We start from the raw sequence: 7,858 nt of genomic DNA, 5'->3' as shown, positions 1-7,858 counted from the left end.
ATCAAATCCGGGTCTCGGTCATCTGTGTGCAAGGGAAGTGTCCTCAGAATGATTGGAATTGAAAACCTCATCAAACAATTTGGAGTTGTAGTATCAGTATTGCCCTTCAAGATAGTTATTCTACCCTATTCTGCAGTTTTTCATTGAGCAAAAACTATGGCAGGTCACGGGTAGTGTTTGATTGCGTAAAGAATAGCTCTGTCAGGTTCCAGACTCAGAATGCCAAACAGGTTCTTTTCAGTTTCAGAGAAGACAGACAGACAGATGATAGGTTCTGTGAACACTGGAGAGTAACTGTGACCACGGGCCTCCTCTGTCCTACTTGCAAACGAACACTTCCTAGATGACCTGCCCATGTGTTTTAGGGAAACGCTGCCGGCAGGGTTCTCCCAATTCGGGGCCTGCTGTGCTGTCTGTGCTTCAGAACCTGATTGTCCACACACAGTAAAGGAGGCAGACACTTGAGGCAGACCTCTAGGACACGGGCATGTGCTGCACGGATGTAAGACCACAGGGTAAGGCATACATGGAGCCAGAGTGTTAGTACAGTGGGGAGGGCATTTGCCTTCCACGTGGCCAACTTGGGTTCGATCCCCAGCATCCCATATGGTCTCCTGAGCACCACCAGAATAGAGCCCTTCATACAGATTAGGTCCAGATTAAATCCCGAGCATTGCAGGGTGTGGCCAAAACCACACAGCAAAAAAAATGAGCTCCACTCAGTTTATTACAGCAGTTTGTTGAGCTTATTCCCTGACCTAGTCAGTCTTAGAGTTTCTTTGTTTTTAATTGTCTGGCTTTGGCTTCTTTATTTTTTCATTTTGTTTTTGGGCGGTTAAGAACAGAATGATAGTCTTGCCCCTTGTTGAGGACAGAGTTGCAGACTGCAAGTTAAAGCCTTTTGTGATTTGGCAGGGAACCCCAAATCCTTTCAGCTTTATCAATAAGTATATGCTTTTGGTAGGCCAGGGAACAATATGACATCCTGAAGGAACCAGCAGCTTTTCTTTTTTCAAATCACATTTTATTAAAAACACCGTGATTTTCAAAGTTGTTCATTGTACAGTTGTTTCAAGCATTTAGTTTTCAGTACCACCAGTGTGACCTTCCTTCCATCAATATCCCCAGTTTTCCTCCTAGTCCCAAACTGCCTCCTTAGGCACATAACAAGCTTACTTTATATTACTTATTCCAATAAGACTTTAAGAAATGGCAAATAGAACCCAAAAGGAGAGAGAGAACAAGGGGGAATGCCCTGCCACAGAGGAAGGGTGGGATGGGGGAGGGAGATGGGGGGTGGGAGGGATACTGGGATCAGTGGTGGTGGAGAATGGGCACTGGTGGAGGGATGGGGACTCGATCATTGTATAACTGAAACCCAAGCACCAAAATTTGTAAATCTACAACTGTACCTCATGGTGTTTCACTAATAAAAATCTAAATTAAAAAAAAAGATAAAGGTAAAAGAAATGGCAAATAGAATGATCAGAAAATAAATCAATAAGTAATTTGTGATTACTATATGACTGACCTATGTAAATAAGAAAATTAAAGTCACTTAGATAATTTTAATAATATAAAATGCATATTCTTATTTACTATATACATTTTCAACTCTGGAATCTAATGTATATTACATTAAATTTTGCTATGGTAATGATCATGTCTTACCTATCATTATTAAAGCTTTTAGAACAATTCTGTGTTAATATATTTTGGAGTTTACGTGGAATAGGTAAGGCCTACATATATAAATTTTTCCATAAACACTGTGGCTTGCAAAGTTGTTCATGATCATTTGTCACCAGCATTCGACATTCCAGCACCAATGCCACCACCATTACACCTTTCCTCCACCCTTGTCTCTAATTTCTTTCAACCACCTCATAAGCTAGCCCCCATAGCAGTCCTCAATAATTTATTTTATATTGATTGTTATCAATAATTTGCTCAAATAATCAAAAAATTGTTTCCTTGGAAGAAAATTAGTGTAAGTTGTTATATCTCACCTTCCAGACAGTGAGTCCTTATAGAAGAGATTACTAAGAAATTGTTACAGGTAAACTTTTTGTATTTGTGTTCTGTTAGTTGAGATTCGGTTACTTTCTGTGTTACATCCCATCCAATCTAGTGTGCTACTACTATTTTATCAGTGCTATAGAGTTCATGGCCATGCATCCAGAAAGTCCAGAATTTTTAACAGGGTAGTACAGCTGGAGTAAAATTTTTAGCTAGGTGGCAGCTTTGGGGTGTGGTGTGTGTGTGTGTGTGTGTGTGTGTCTGCTGGCTTCAAGAAGTGGGAGGTGGGGACAGGGAGCCCATTCAGACTCAGCAAAAGCCGCATACCTGAATTTTTCAGCAAATTAATTTCTGGGTGAGGCTGGTCCCGAGGCAGTGGAGTCCAGTGGTGGTGGTGGCGGGGCAGTGGGCATGATGGCAATTTTGGAATATGGAAGTAGGTTGCTGCTGGGGCTCTGTTTGGGCGGATCACCAGCAACTTCTCAAATATTCTTTCCTGAGCTTGATGTGCCAGTGAAATGAAGAAGTGCTGTTTGGAGAATGATTCCAGGGTTTGCTGACTGTGGATAATGCATCCTCTTTTGTTAGCCATCCTGATCTCAATATCAAAGTGGTGTCTTTTTCCAGATCCCACTTTCGTTCGTTTTTGGGCATCACTATTTTGATGCAACCCATTGGTTGGCATCGTAGTCAGCTACTATCAGAGCTTTTAAAAATTTTATCAAGAGCCCAGCAGTTTTTTTAAATCCAAGAGTTCTTGAAACCTTTTAAAGCTTCCTCTCTGATAATGACCTTTGCCATATTGTTGCTTCAACCGACGATGCCACTGAAACTCAGGTGTGCTTTAAGTGGACGGTGCATAACCATGCCTGCCCAGAATCTTCCTTGGGCTTTGTGATGACATCAAGGAGTATGTGAGCATCACCTAAGAAAAAAAATCTAGAGGTTCTTTACTGTCTGCAAAGGGTTTGCTGTGGACGAGGAGATTGTAAGCATCAACAGGAGAGGGCTTGAGACGGCAAACGCTGAGATCCTAGGGTGTGGATGTGGATGCTGTGGAAAAGCTCCTTGATGGGTGGTTGTTGCTGGAGCACCGGAACACCATAGACAAAGAAGAGGAAGATAAAAGGAAAGAAGCAGGAGAAGCTAACGAGGAGCCTTCAGGGAAATTGGCAAGGAAGAATTGAGCCGGAAGCTCTTTCAGACATCAGCAAATGCCCTGAAAGAGTTTGAAACTGTGGACCCCAGCCAGGGAGCATTGATTCTCTAGGTTTGTTTATGGCATCGTACCTGCTTACAAGCAAATTTCTGTTATTTAAGTAGAAAGCAAGCAAATCAGCATGGAGGAACCTCTGTAGAATGGCACCTTCTCAGAAGGAACCCCAGCGTCTCTGGGACTCATTTTGGGAGGCAGCACAATTCTGAAGAAGCCCTGGGCCCTTGAGCTCATTTCAGTGGGCAGGGTTGTGGCATTGCTGCACTATGGGGGTGCCATTCATGAACTACACCTTGTAGACCTAGGCTGATGTGTGTTTGTGACTCAGTTTTAAGCAATTTTTAAAAAGTTGTAGCTGGAGAGAGAATACAGCAAGTCGGGCATCTGCCTTGCATGTAGCTGACCTGGGTTTGATTTCCCGAATGATCCTCTGAGCACTACCGGGAGTGACCCCTGAGTGCCACCACTTATAACCAAAAGCAAAAACAAAAAGAAGGTTTAGGAATTGAAAAAAATTAAGATCAAGGCTTATAGAACAAGAATATTTCTGTAGGGCTTTAGAATCTTTTTAAGCTGGTACAAGAAAATTAAAAGTGAAAGAAAAATTACGTTTGTAAACTAAAAAGGTTATAGTGAAGTAAGATTATTAACACAGGGCATTTTCTGATAGATTTCTAGTATCATAATTGGACAGTGTTTGTGTAGTCAGTTCTCAGACCCGCGCATTCAATCACAATCAGATCCCGACGCAGAAATATCTGCATCCACCTTATAGCGTTTACCATTTCTCTTTGTTTTTTCCTGCAGTTGGACTGTATCATTTATATGTCTAGATGTGCAATCCCGTGGAGTTACAGTTGCCTGCAGGGCTCGATACAGTTATCATGCTGGAGAAATTTGTATGGAGTAGCAAACAGGGTAGCACTGTCCAGCTGAGGTGTGTCTGTGTCCAAATCCAGCCCACAGAGCCTTCCACACACTGGCTGATAAAATTGCCTAGTGAGTTGTGAAGCTACAGGAGGCCGCAGTTCTATTTTAGGAAGGTATAAATAGTGGTATAGATGGTAGCTGGGAAAAAAATTTATGGAAGTAGTCTCTGAATGATCGCGTTTTTGAAAATTCTGGGTTAGGAGTCAGTATTGACTCCCCAGCCCCTCATTATATTGCAGGCTTTCTCCCTACCATCCACCTGGAAGCCTCATCCGTAGGCTGATGAGAATATGAAAATTATGCAGCTGGTTTTGTGAATAGCCTGGCAGTTCCTCTCATAGTTGAACCGAAGAGTTGCCATGTGATAGAGAAGTTCCATTCCTAAGCACATACCCAAGGCAAATCAGTCATATCTCTCTCTCTCTCTCTCTCTCTCTCTCTCTCTCTCTCTCTCTCTCTTTCTCCATCCCTCCCTCCCCCACCCCCTTTTGGGCCTTATGATTTGCAATACAGATAATGAAAGGTTATCAGGTATATCCCTTTACCTACTTTCAACACTCAGTTCTTGTCCACCATGATCATGTTTTTATGTTCCACAAATGTATGCAGTCATTCTATACCTGTCCCTCTCCTTCTGACTCATTTCACCCAGCATAATACTCTCCATGTCCATCCACTTATAAGCAGAATTCATGACTTCATTCTCTCTGATGTCTGTGTAGTATTGTGTAGTTATATCATAGCTTCTTTATCCAGTCTTCTATTCTCAGGCATACGGATTGTTTCCAGATTCTGGCTCCTGTGAACAGTGCTGCAATGAACACCGAAGTGCAGATGGTGTTTCTGCTGTGTGTGTTTGGGCACCCAGGGTATTACATTAATATTACATTAAATTTTTTTTTATACTTGGATCTTATTATGGTAATAATTTTGTCCTACCTATCATTAATAAAACTTTTAAAGCAATGATCATCATCATTCATTAGGCCCTCCCGTTGATCGTCGATTTGCTCTAGCGGGCCCAGTAACGTCTCCATTGGAGACTTTGTTGTTACTGTGTCTGGCATATCGAATACTCTCGGTAGCTTGCCGCGCTCTCCGAGAGGGGCGGAGGAATCGAACTCGGGAAAGCAATGATGTGTTAATATATTTTGGTGTTTACATGGAGTAGGTAAGGAAGTGGTATTATTGGGTCAAATGGGAGCTTAATTTCTAGTTTTTTTTTTTTTATTAGTGAAACACCATGAGGTACAGTTGTAGATTTACAAATTTTTGTGCTTGGATCTCGGTCATACCACGATCAAATACCCATCCCTCCACCAGTGCCCATTTTCCACCACCAGGATAATATCCCTCCCCCCCCCCCCCATCCTCCCACCCCCACATCCCCCCCTGCCACTGTGGCAGGGCATTCCCTTTTGTTTTCTCTCTCCTCCTGGGTGTTATGATCAGCCAAAGAGGCATTGAGTGGCGAACATGTTCAGTTTCTAGTTTTTTGAGGAATGCCCATGTTGTTTTCCAGAAAGGCTGGACCAGTCGGCATTCTTACCAACAATGGAGAGTCCCTTTCTCCTCACATCCTCACCAGCACTGGTCGCTCTTGTTCTTTTGGGTGTGTGCCAGTCTCACACAGCGCATTCTTCGTGGTGCTCTCTGGCCTTGCTTCTTGGTTGTGTTGCTTCTTGGTGCTTGTCTTGGGTTGCCCATTTCTGCAGTGGCACACATGGGAATCCTGTATTCTCGCCAGGGCTTGTGCTTCCTGGCCTTAGTGTTGACACCTCTGTGCAGCTGTGATGCTCACTGGGCCTGCGTCCTTTCATTGTGCTTGCCCACACCTGGTGGCAGTGTGGCTGGAAAGCACTTTTAGCATCAGAGCTAGTGACAGGACTCTTGGGACTCTGCTTGTGTCTCAGCTTCTGATTTCATGCTCTCAGGGTAGACAGTCTGCCTCTCATCCATCCCCGCGCCCTCTCAGTCATTCTTGGAAGCAGTTTGCTTCTGTGTAGTACTTTGCATTCTGTGTAGTACTCTGCCCCTCACTGCACTCCCCCTACCCCGTCCTGTTCCTCAGGACTGTGTCTACGCTTGGCTGTGCTGCTTGCGCTTTGTGTTACCGTGTCGGCCGGGGGCTGTGCATCACATTGCAGGGATCGCACACTCCTTCCATCCATGCTCGCCCATGTGCTCGCAGGGGGGGACACTCTTTCCAGCTGTGCTTGGGAACGCCCTGGTTGCTATGTCTGCCAGGGGTGGCCCTCTTATTTTGTGGTTCCCTCGCCAGGACTTGCACTTCCTGGCCGTCGTGCCGACACCTCTGTGTAGCTGTGTTGCTCACTGGGCCTGCATCCTTCTGTTGTGCTTGCCCACACGTGGAGGCAGTGTGGCTGGAAAGCACTTTTAGCATCAGAGCTGACGGGCACAAATGACGGGACTCTTGGGGCTGTTTGCCACATGCGGTGGCACCGGGGATTGAACTTGCAACCTTTATGCTTGTGTGACACGCACCCGAAGCCACTGTTATGCCCTGCCCCCAGGGTTTGAATTTCTTTGAGTAAAGGTCTAGCCTCATTATTTATTTATTTATTTATTTAGGGATGTGGGTTTGTGTAAAAAACTATGCAGGCAGAAAGTTGTGTGTTCGCGGGCTCGCTGGACGGCTCTATCTCACCGGCTCTATCTCACCGCCTGTGTTCGGTGCCCTAGAGCTGCTGTGTTTGGCCTGCATTGGGACGGCTGTTGACCAAGGGCAGATGAAGGAAGAGACGAGGGCCAGGCCGGTTGATCTTAGTGGCAGTTTATTACAAGGAAGTTTATCCCATAGAAGAACTTATGTTATGGAGGGCCTAGGTTCCGTCAAGCACAAGTTCTCCTTGCTAGTCTCTCTGTGGTCCATCTTTCAGCCCTGCTCTCTCCTTCTCCAGCTCCCTTCTAGACTGGGCTGACACTCCACCCAGTCAGGTAGCCAAATCAACATAAGAAAGCCCTTCCTGACTGCTCAAGGGCAAGATACCTCTTAGGGTACTTTTCTCTTTTCCTCAGTCCAGTAAACTATCAACTATTCCTGAGGTTATGCAGGAAGGACAGAACAGTGTTATCCTACAGGTTTGGGCCACATTTGTCAGTACTTTGGGGGATACTTTTGACTCTGACCTGAGGAATCACTTCTAGTTCTGTGTTCAGGGAACCTGTCGTACCTGGGCGTGAACGGGTGTCAGCCGCATACAAGGCAGGTGTCTCCCCTGCTGTACTCTCTCTCCAGTCCCAGTTGGTCTGCATTGAATTGGCCCCCAGAAAAGTCGGATTTGTTCTATGTAGAGCTTATGTAATTGATAAGATGTTCTGACAAAATTTCTGTTAATAATTAAAAAAAATTTTTAGGCCACATCTAGCTGTGCAAGGCTTACTCATGGCACGGTGCTCAGGGATCACTCCTGACAGGCCCGAGGAACATATATAGGGTGCTGGGGATTAAACCTGGGCCACCCACATACAAGGCAAGTACCCTACCCACTGTACTATTGCTCCAGGCACAATTTATGAAATTTCTTAATGGGTGGGTTATGGTCTATTGAGACTAGTTTGCCATCATTTTAGTAAAAAGATTTAAAGATGAAATAGAGGCTCAGAGAGACAGTACAAAGATTAAGGTGCGTGTCTTTCACGCTGATTCTGGTTTCCTGCCTAGCATCTCCT

Source organism: Sorex fumeus, unplaced genomic scaffold, assembly GCF_029834395.1.
Source record: "Sorex fumeus unplaced genomic scaffold, SorFum_2.1 ptg000067l, whole genome shotgun sequence".
Taxonomy (NCBI): Eukaryota; Metazoa; Chordata; class Mammalia; order Eulipotyphla; family Soricidae; genus Sorex; species Sorex fumeus.
The sequence above is the reverse complement of the archived record's forward strand: the minus strand, read 5'-3'. Positions refer to the sequence as shown.